The sequence below is a fragment of the Eublepharis macularius genome, chromosome 4, assembly GCF_028583425.1.
Source record: "Eublepharis macularius isolate TG4126 chromosome 4, MPM_Emac_v1.0, whole genome shotgun sequence".
In the NCBI taxonomy this organism is placed as follows: domain Eukaryota; kingdom Metazoa; phylum Chordata; class Lepidosauria; order Squamata; family Eublepharidae; genus Eublepharis; species Eublepharis macularius.
The window spans coordinates 33,568,306-33,579,591 of record NC_072793.1 but is presented as its reverse complement, the minus strand read 5'-3'; the positions used below and the strand labels follow the sequence as shown (position 1 = coordinate 33,579,591).

Genomic DNA, 11,286 nt, shown 5'->3' with positions numbered 1-11,286 from the left:
ACTACCATTCTCTCTAATTTCTTCTGTCAGCCATGTCTGTAAGCTGGAAAGTTGTAACTGTTTATCCTTGCCTTTGATATCACAGCGGTTACATTTCCCTGATCAGGTGCATTTTGTGGGCTCTGCTGAATCCTTTCACACATGGAAAGACTGGAATGCTAAAAAAACTCTTCATTACCTATTAACTTATATGGCAGACTGAATTTGTGATATTTCTTGTCTGCTTCCTACCGTGGTCTTTAGCTGCTGCGGTACTCTAAGCTCTGGTGGTGCTCCACTATTCAAAACCCATTTAGCTGGCTGCATGAAACTGACAGATGCTGAATATGCAGCTCAGCAGTTTGGATTCAGTTTGAAATTACTAATCTTTGTCCCTCCCTCTCCTGTACTTTGAGGAAGTAGAACCAGTGCTCGTGAGCACTGTTTGTTATCACAGGAGGTCCACTGTGTCCAAAGGTTGTGGTGTTGCCTTCATTCTTTCTTGGTGACAGTCTCTGTTTACAATTTCTCTTTTTCCTTATTTTTCAAAAATGTGCAGGGCTTTGGTCACTTAAAGGAATCCTGGCCAAGTTGTGGAGAGGGACTCCCATTCCCGTTGCCAGCCTTCTCACGTAAGTCTTTTGTCTGTGTGTCCAGGCACTGTGGACTTCCAAAGCGCTCTGTAGAAAACCTGAGAACTGCCATCTCCTCTCGGTTAAAAGAACGGTGCTAGCTTTTCATTGGTGTGAAATCTTGGTTACAGACAGCTATTTCAATACAGTTTATTAGAATCTATTTGTGGGGAGTATCAAAGTCTTTATGGCTTGCAGAGTTTATTTCTTCCTTCCCTCCTTTCCCATATTTAGAATCAGACGGAATGTTTCCCTCATCTAATGGTACAGACAACTTTAGTGGCTTGTCTCGTTTAATGTAGAGCTTTGCTCATTCATTTTGAGCCAGCAGTGCTTATTCCTTATCAGGGCTGTGCATATGCTGTGATTCCACAGAAGCACAGAAAAAAGCAGAGTATGGGCACAGAATTCAGCCTCCAGAAGCTCCTTAGCTTTCTTTTTTAAAATAAAAGTTTCTAGCCCTTATGTTTGAATATGTGTGGGCAAAACCTGTGGAGGTAGTATCCAGAGAGGTGTTTGGCCTCCAGCCATTGATGTCTGACAATGGAATTAGAAAGGTGTGACTCTGCTTAGAATGTTACTGTCCATGTCCTGTATTGATACTTGCTCTGTCAGTGGTAACAGCCAGAATTATGCAAAATAGTAAAAAGTGGGGATAAATTACGGGAAATGAAAACATGCAAATTTACCCAATTTACATCCATTATGCAATGTACAGGATTGTTTTCTCAACTGAAGATTAGATGATATGTGTTCTTCTAGTAAATTCGGTCCCTGAAAGATGCTTGGCTTCTGCAGTTTGGACTAGCATTCTCTACTTGCACTGCAGGTGGAAGTAGACATCAGGCCAATATGCACAGTGACAACAATCAATCAAAGAGGAGTGCCATCAAAGAGGAGTTCTTATGTGCCATATTTTGGAAGGGGGGAGAAAGAAAAAGAGGCTCCTGTATTCATCTGGTTTAGCAGCACCACAGAGCCTATGTCACAGGTCAGGGGGTCTTGTGGGGGCCTGTCCAATAGAGGTGTCCCCTCCAAGGAGCCCTCTAGCCCCACAAACACACCTCTTTCCCTCCAATCTCCTTCAACACTGAAGCAGGTGGGGGGCTGATCTTTTGACCCTCTGCGTCGCCAATGTGAGGATGCAAGGGACGGCACTACAGTGGCTTGTCTCCTTTCTCCACGGTCAGGGACAGAGGGTGGCGCTGGGGGAGATGGTGTCATCCCGCCACCTGTTGGTATGTGGTGTGCCGCAGGGGGCAATACTCTCCCCATTATTGGGTAATATCTATATGCGCCCCCTTGCCCAGCTGGTGCGAAGTTTTGGACTTGGGTGCCACCAGTATGCTGATGACATCCAGTTATTCCTGCTGATGGACGGCTGGCCTGGCTTGGCTCCGGATGTCCTGGAGCATGCTTTTGCAACTGTGACTGGATGGTTGAAGCAGAGTCTGCTGAAATTAAATCCCATGAAGACAGAGATCCTGTACTCGAGTCGCAGGTGTGTGGATTCAGGGCTCCGGTTCCCGTCCCTCAATGGGGCGTTGCTCACGCCAGTTCCAAGAGTCAGGAGCCTGGGGGTGATCCTGGACGCTTCCTTGAAAATGGAGGCTCAGGTTGCAGCAGTTGCCAGGTCCTCTTTTTTCCACCTTCAACAGATCAGGCAGATTGCCCCCCATCTTGCGACCCATGATTTAACTACAGTGGTTCAGGCAATGGTCACCTCTAGGTTATACTACTGTAACGTGCTCTATGCAGGGCTTCCCTTGAGTCTGATCTGGTGGTTGCAGCTGGCCCAAAATGCAACAGTGTGTGTCATCACTGGAGTGCCTAATAGTGCACATATAACACCAGTATTGCACCAGCTGCATTGGTGGCCAGTAGAGTACCGAATCAGATTCAAGGTTTTGGTACTAACCTATAAAGCCCTATGCAGACTAGGACCAGCATATCTGTGGGACCGCCTCTCCTTATATATGCCCCAGAGGATGCCCCGATCAGGCAACAAATAACTATTAATGGTCCCTGGCCCCAGGGAGGCCCACCTGGCCTTTACCAGAGCCAGGGCCTTTTTGGTCCTGGCTCCAACCTGGTGGAACACTCTGCCTAATGAGACCAGGGCCCGGCAGGATTTGTTATCTTTCTGCTGGGCCTGTAAGACAGAGCTGTTCCGCCAGGCATATGGTTGAGGCTGAGCTGGGCCCCCACCAGCCAAATAGACAAGAACGAGTCCCTCCCTACTAGAAGCATCCACCATCTAAACTTTTAAAGTAACTTTTTAAGTGACGGTTGGGTGGCAGTCTGATTGATAACTTCTGTGCTGCTTTTTGTACTTTTTAAATATTTATTATATTGTTTGATTTTGTTGTTTTAAATTGTTATATGTAAGTTTTACTGTAATGTTTTTATGGAGTGTAATCCGCCCTGAGCCTGCCTGTATGGGGAGGGCAGAATAGAAATCGAAACAAATAAATACTTACTGGGAATCTTCTCTTCATCACACATGCACTCCCAGCCCCATCACTATGATGTCATTTCTAGAAGTGACGTCATCAGACTAGCCACAGGAGTGCACCCATGCTCTGCATAGGGCCAAAATCAGCCTCAATGAAGTGCAGGGACACTCCCACAGCCAGCATAATGACATCACTTCCAAAAGTGATGTTGTCACGTCCGCTGGAAGCGTGCATGCCGAACATGTTCCCGGGGTGCCTGCTGGTGGCGGGCAATCTCCAGGTGGCCTGAAACCTCCCACTGGTGGCCAACGACCAGCAGGCAAGCAGATAAATTGCTAGGAGATTGCCACCACTGGTGGGCACCTGAGATCCCTAGCCTAATTGGCTGCCACCACTCTGGTCTGGGAGTTCAACTGAGGATCCAAAGCACCCCCTCTCTTCAACCTTCTTAACAGCACCCCTCTACTGGTTGGGGTGACTGATCGAGCTTGAGGACCCAGATAAAGTAAAGCATACTGCTTTATTAAACAAGGACAAAGACTAAACAGGTGAGGAAAAGAAATGCTTGTGAAAAACAGTTTAACAGGGGCTACATTTACAACAAGCAGGGAGAGAGTAACACATAAAGGAGTTAGCAAGAAAACAGTAAAGCCTCCTAACATGGTTACCTGACTAGTCCCTACAATATCTGGCCCTTCCTGGGTCCAATCCACCCTTCTTGGGTGAGGTATCCTCTCCTGCTGGTAGCTGCTTCTCTGCCGCACAGCTCCTGGGAGAAGAACACCTGCTCCCTTTAAATGGTGTCTTATATTGTTTTTCTCAGCCTCCTCAGTGATGACTAACCTTCTTTTTCTGTCCCTTTTTCCTTAGTCCTATTCTAAAGTTGGGAAGGATGCTGGGAAATGTAAGCTAAATTCATGTAAACATCAAAACCAACCAATGTTTTTCTGGCTCGGTGAACTGTAATAGAGCTATTTGTGTTTTATCTGTACAGCCAAATGATTTTTTTCAAAAAACAACTGAACAGCATGTTGTAAATTTGCTACATAATTTAGTTATGCAAATCTATTTTGGCACATCTTTCGTCTTATCCTGATCATTATTCTTAATGCAAAGTGTTTTAATGATCCATGTTCTTCAAAGCAGCTTATGTTTCGTGTTGCAAGACAGCATAATAATTCAATCATTCCCTATTTTAAATATGGATGTTGAAACATAGCTACTAAGACCAATGTAAGTGAAAGTGCATCCCAAGTTCGTTTACGTAATATATTATAGTGGTATTTATTTTTACAGCCCAAAGTGTGGGAAGGATCCACCAAAATCAATGCGATTTGACTATTCAGCTCTGTGGATCGATTTTTCCAAATGTAGTCAGGTAGATTGACAGCAAAGTCTGATCCAAAGCCTTTGAACATTCTGGACTTTTCTAGCTGTAGAGCAATTTTGAATGCCCAGTCATAATATTTTTGGCATCTGGAACTGACTCTCACAGCAGTTGGCATGCCACACCATACAACCTTCTCATCGCTCTGGCTAGAGGAGCCACTATTCCTAAATGGTCTGGCCTTGCAAATGGCTGTTGAGTGTGCATTTCAGACAGAAACCTTCAGTCTTCCAAAATGGAGTCAGTCCTGGACTGTTTGGCCATTGCACGTTTCGCAATCTTTTGCAAAGTATGTTGCAGATAAAGCTATGCTGCTGTGTGGAATAGGAGACTAAACACAGTAAAAAAACAGTGGGTTGACTCTTAGGAATTCCTAGCTTCCAGCCTCATGGGATAGATCTAAATACAGCAAGACCTTTGGTGGACATGGAGGTTCCTACTACTGTAAGATCTCCTCTCTTATTCATCAGCTCTTAATGATGAAATATCAACCAACCAGCAAATGGAGCACTGGATGTCACCTTTGTGGACTTCAAGGCAGCATTTGACAGCATCTCCAGGAACAGGCTCTGAGCAAGGCCGTTTCCACACATCTTTTCCTCACAGAAAATCGCGCAAAACTTACTGAATTATTGTGTCTTCATGGCGCAAATTCCCGTCATGACTCCGTTTTGTGTGCGATTTATGACGTCATTGCGCCAGGAAATGGAATCATGATGGGAAATCGCGCTACAAAGACACCATCGTTCCATAAGTTTTGCGTGATTTTCCATGAGGGGGAAAGACGTGTGGAAATGGCCCAAAGCTTGAGAACTCCTCAATAGACCAAAGACTCTATATAGTTATTCGCAGCTGCATGAAAGAAACTTCTTCTTCTTCTTCATCATCATCATCATTGTAGAGTTAAGATTTAATATTCTTTTTCTTATAAGGGTTTATAATTTTTCATACTTTCATATACATATTCTTAGAATGAATTAATAGTGCTTGCAACCTCCCCTTTCTCTCTTTCACTGTTCCATCTTTGCTGAAAGTTGCTTCAGAACAACATAACAGGCCGAAAATATTTCTCTTTTCTCAGTTGCTTAGGAAACTTAAGATAAGGCCACATTCTTTAGGCTATTGTCTCATGAGAAGGAAGAAAAAGATACAAGAAGAGCACATTCTCTCCCTATATCTATAACTTTTTTTTAATATTTTTTATTTTTTATTAACTACATTAACTAACAATACAAAGGGAAGAAAGGGAACAAGGGGAGGAAGGAAAAAAAACCATAACAACTACAACATGCAGCAGCTATGCAACACAAAATGTTTTCCCTTCATACTGCCATTATTCAAAAGTTAAAGCTTTATGTTATATTGATGGAGTGGTTGACCTTACTAAATGCAAGTTACAATTTAAATTCAAATTAAATTTTTCTTCCCCTCCTGGGTCCCGGACGCAATTCTCTCTGAGCAGCTGCAGCCGCAGTGCTCATTTCCTCCCCCCCCCCTCAGACTTCTCCTTTTCGTCTTGCTTGGTGCACTGAAATTCCGGATTTTTATCCTCAAAATCCCTTAATTGATCTTCTGATAATATCTTGAAAGCTTGATCTTTGTGACTGAACCAGATTCCTTCCGGAAATAACCATTTGTACTTTATTCCACGTTCTCTCAGAAGAGCTGCAAACTTTTTATACTTAAAACGTCTTTTCCGAACTAGAAATGGGACGTCTTTCAATATCTTAACTTTATTACCCAGAAAGTCCAAATCCGCATTGTATGAATTATATAGGATAGTGTCCCGGATCCTCTTAGATGAAAAATCAATGATGATCTCGCGAGGCAACTAACGCTTCATTGCATATTTTGAAGTAGCCCGACGGACTTCCAAAATGGCGCTTTTTACTTCTTCTTTAGTTGCCCTCGCAGGTGTCGCCAATAGTTCCGAGACCAGACCCCGTAAATCCTCATTTTCCTCCTCTTTCACATTCTGGAGACGCAAAATTGTCTGTGTTCATTCCACTTGTAGCCCGATCAGCTGATTCTCCACCAGCTTAAGCTCTTTATTCGTAGCCTTCACGAGTGACGCACTTTCCCGAGCAGACTTCTCTGCCCCCCCCCGCTGCTTCCTTAATGGTCTTCACTTCGCTCTCAATTAAGCCCACCCTTTGATCTGTTTCATTCAGCTTGTCAACAAAGGGTTTTATAGCTTCACCAACCGCCCTCCGCACCACCTCCTCCAACGACTCTCCCTTCAGGGCAGCCGAAACTGACTTGCCCAGGGCAGGACTTTGTTTTTTTGTTGCCATTTTAGGGGGGGGGGGAACCGCCAACCGGATTCTGAAACTCAGCAAAGGGGAAGAACGAGCCTTCTTAGCTTCAGATCCCACCACTCCTTCGCGTACGCTTGTAGTAACAGAAGGGATTCGCTTACTTGCAGGCTTTCGCCTAATTCTGCTCTTTGCCGTTTTCCATGGCCCGGCAGCACTCGAGGCGCCGCGCACGTCCGCCGGCCTCCGTAGGGACAAACGGGCAATTAACCCCCCGCATTAATTCCGGGGGGCTCTTCCCACAGCGTCCCGGACCCAGCCTCCCTCACTGGGAGTTTTGGGGGCTAATCTTCGCAGATCAGCCGCCCGGACAGGGTGCTCGGGCGCTTCCTCTCGAGCCCGCGAAGAGGAGCGTCCGACATGGCTGAGAAAACGAAACCGAATCCCTATATCTATAACTTTTGATTCTAAGGTTTGGAAGTCAGCAAGAAGTGAGAAATTCAGAGTCAGCAAAGGATAGTGACCAAATAAGGGGAATGAAAAATTTACATTGATAGATGCAAAATCGCGAGACTAGTTAGAGAACTGAGAAGTAGCCAGTTGAAAGAATTGTAGAGATCATATGTATGAAATGACCAATTGCAAATTGTTCAGCAGGTAGTTCCTTTTGTACTAGCAAAATGTCTTTAAAACTGCTTGTAAGCTTTATGTTCTTTGGTACTCATGGCTCCTTTGAAAGCTGGGTACCCATATTGCAATATTCAATACAATCCTTGAAAAGAAGCACTTGTCTGTCTCCTCCTTTTGCTCTGAAGAATTTGAGTAAGGGCAGAAGGGCATTTTTGTGTAACATCATCATCATCATCATCATCATCTACCTTTATTGGCATAACAACAATCACAAGATTGATAAGGTATCTGATCCATAAAATATAAAAACTTTCAATAATGAAAGAAACTTTCTAAAAGTAAAATGCAGTCCTCGAGGGGATCTCTCCAATAAGATCCCACTTGATATAGGAGTTAAATAGGGTTGTATCTTGATCCCTCTTCTTTTTAACTACTATATCAGTTCCTTGGTGCAACATCTAAGAAATCCAAGCTTCCATTCGCCAAAGCTTGCTGACAAAATGAAACCTGCTTTATTATATGCAGATGATACTATCATCTTATCTTATTCACAAGTGGGCCTCAGGAGAGCACTCCATGCCTTCTCCATATACTGTAAAGAGGAGCAGCTTGCAATAAACTATCAAAACACAGAAGTCCTTATCTTTACCAAAAATCATCAGATTCATAGACGGCAAATAGAGGGTCTCAGCATCAAACGAACACAAACCTTTAAATATCTTGGAATAGTCTTCCAGTTGTCTGGACATTGGAGAGCTTGGGCATTGCATGCTGCAGAGACTATCCATAGAGCATCCTCCACCATTTTAAGATTCTACTTCACAAAAGGAGCCTCCTTTATCCTTGGAGCAGTCAAGGTCTTCCGAGGAAAGGTTGTTCCTCAGCTCTTACACGGTTTTCAGCTCTGTATCTACAAAGAAGACACAGGCATGCACTGGAAGTGGTACAATCCAAGTTCCTGTGAAAAATCCTTGGAGTCCTGCAATGTATCCTGAATGCCCTTCTTAGACTAGCAGCAACTGGGCTGATCCCCTTGGAGACCCATACTTGGCTACATGCACCCACCTATCGGTTAAAATTCATCTTCAGACTAGTGGCTTTAGTACCCTTGATCCTAGTAAATAGCTATCTTTCAACCTGGCAAAGAGTAATCGAATGGAAACTCCAAGAGTATGGCCTTTCTCCTCAAGTTTTATCGCATCTTGGGTCCCAAAAAGCAAAAGAAACAATTAAACAGCAGCTTTGGGAGTTATACTGGATCCAGTGCTACTGCTAGAAAAGCAAATTAAGGCAACTGCAAAGATGTATTCCGTAAACTAAGCCTAGCCTGGAAGATGGCCCTTGACACAGTTGATCTGGCCACCAGAATCCATGCCATGGTAACATTGAGACTTCACTACTGTACATAGGTCTCCCTTCTAAGCTGGTGCAGAATGGTGCAGCTCAACTATTATTGGGAGCTGGGAGAACCATGAATATTACTTCCATTCTATAATCACTCCATTGATTACCTATCAGTTACTGAGCCCAATTCAAGGTAATAGATGTCACCAATGAAGCTCTTCATGGCCCTGCTCCATCATATCTACAGGACTGCCTCTCTCCCATGGCAGCTTCACTCATCTGAACAGGACCTTCTGCAGGAGCCACCTTGCACATAGGCAAAATCAACAGCTGCCCATACACATGCATTCTCTGTGGTGGAATGGTTTCTTTATGGAATGACCTACCCGAAGTGGTTAGGAAAGCTCCCACTCTCCTGGCCTTCTGCAAATCATGCACAACTGAATTATTCAAGAGGGCTTTTTACTCAAATAGGAGAGCTGTACTTAGGGAAGTGGTCTCATTGCTTCATGACATAGCACAGTTGTTTATCTGTACTCGTCTGTACATTTGTTAATAAACTCTTTGGAGTATAACCTTGTGTGTTCTTAGGGAATTTGCCAGCTTCAGTCTGAATCCTTGACCCATTTTGGTCACAGCTACCCAAATAGTTGTTTAGTGGAACTCGATCTGCAAAGTGACCTACCTTGCATGGTCGACTTTCTGTTTAGGTAGGGCTGGGAACTTGCCACTCTGTTCCACAGCTGAAGGTTTAGTCAAGAGAGGCTGGTGGCAGCTCGTTACCCTGGAAGTGAGGACTCACTCCCAGTTTGGAGTGTTTGGCTCTTAACCTCCCATTCAGGGTGGCTTGTGGATACAGCCATCTTTGACACAAAGTATGAATAGTATCCTGCAAACTTGTAAACTATATTATTTAATTTGGCAAAATACCAAAATATCTTTCACTATAACTGGGAGTCAAGTAGGGTTGCCAGCTTCAGACTGGGAAATTTCTGAAGATTTAAGGGGTGGAGTCTGTAGAGGGTGGGGTTTGAGGAGAGGAGGGACCTCAACAGATTATAAACCTATACTCCACCCTCCAAAGCAGCCATTTTCTCTAGGGGAACTAATCTCTATGGTCCGGAGATCATTTGTAATTCTGGGAGATCTCCAGCCACCACCTGGAGGCAGGGCTGGACCGAGGGGGGGCAGGGGGTAGCCTGCCCCCGGTGCGGCTGCTAGTCGCCAGGAGCGCGCTGCGGCTAGCCACATGGGTTGCTGAGTGCAGGGTTGAGAGGCCCTCGCCAGCCCTGCCGATGGGGCGGCTGGCTTGCCACGTGCACAGGACCTCCCAGTCCTGCGCTCAGCCACCTGCGCAGCAATCCAGCTGCCCCAGCGCACGCCCTCGCCACCACCAGCTCCGCAGCACACCATGTGCTGGGGCAGCTGGCTTGCCACACGGGCAGCATGGGGCAGGCGAACCATGCGGAGGGCCACCTAGCCCTGTGCTCAGCCGCCCGTGTGGGAAACTGGCTGCTCCAGCACACGGTGCACCGTGGAGCTGGCAGCGGGGTTACTGGCTTGCTGCACGGGTGGCTGAGCGCAGGGCTGGGAGGTCCTGCGCACAGCAAGCCAGCCGCCCCAGCTCACGCCTGCGCCACCACTGCCAGCTCCGCGGCGCACTGAGTGCTGGGGCGGTTGGCTTGCTGCACGGGCGGCACACCTCCCGCCCTGCATGATGACATAATGAAAGTCACGTCATCACGCGGCACCGGGAGTGTGCACAGAAACCAGGCCAAGGGTTGCACCGGGCACCTGCAAACCTAGATCTGGCCCTGCCTGGAGGCTGGCAATCCTAAACCTTCCGTATATTGTTTTTAGGGATTGCATGCAATCTGATCTCTTGAGTGATATGGGTCCCTTTTCTTATTTCACTAAAATTAGTAAGTACTTGGGCTAGCACATTAAGTCATGCAATAGGCAAGCATATTAAGGCAAGTCATGCCAATAAGTACTGTTCATCTAGACTAAGGAATCTTGCTTTGGTCTTTCCCTTTTTTCCTTCTTCAAACATCACATATTGCTCCTTTATTGTCACACAAATCATTCATTCACTGCTGCTATCACCAGAATCAGCCCAAGTATTGTTCTTGCCACCTTTAAGCTACCTAAATCCAGAACAGCCCAGTCAAAAGGTTGCAGCTACTTCTCTTGGCTCCTAGCAGTCCCCAGTAAATGGGCATAAGCAATGTAATATACTGATCATGCCTACAAAAATCTGGTAGGGGCTACAGGTTCTTAACACAAAAAACAACACACGCCCAGCCTCTGGTAATGGGCACAAGTTGTTAAATATTTTATGACTTTTAATTTTGTTTGTTATCCGCAGTGTTCCTATTGGCTTACTCATGATATCCTTCCCACAATTTGCAGCAAGAATGCTTTTGGGTAGCCAAATTGAAAGGAATATTTGCTCACATGCTACATTACTATGATGAGAAAACTAATTTTTGGCACTGTGTGATCTACCCCATACATTGTTGGCTGTTGAAATAATTGAAAATAACATACAATAGACTGTGTGGGAGTAGGATTAATAAAGGATGTCTTTGTGCTTTGTGCTG

General features: G+C 45.2%; 1 protein-coding gene across 1 annotated transcript in view; it reads left to right on the top strand.

Moving 5' to 3' along the window:
* The first annotated feature begins 540 nt into the window (after positions 1-540).
* EVPL (envoplakin) overlaps positions 541-11,286 on the top strand; it is a 71,474-nt gene continuing 60,728 nt past the window's right edge. Inside the window, exon 1 of the mRNA XM_054978891.1 lies at positions 541-611. The gene's annotated coding sequence lies outside the window, so the exon portion shown is untranslated. The remainder of the gene's footprint in view (positions 612-11,286) is intronic.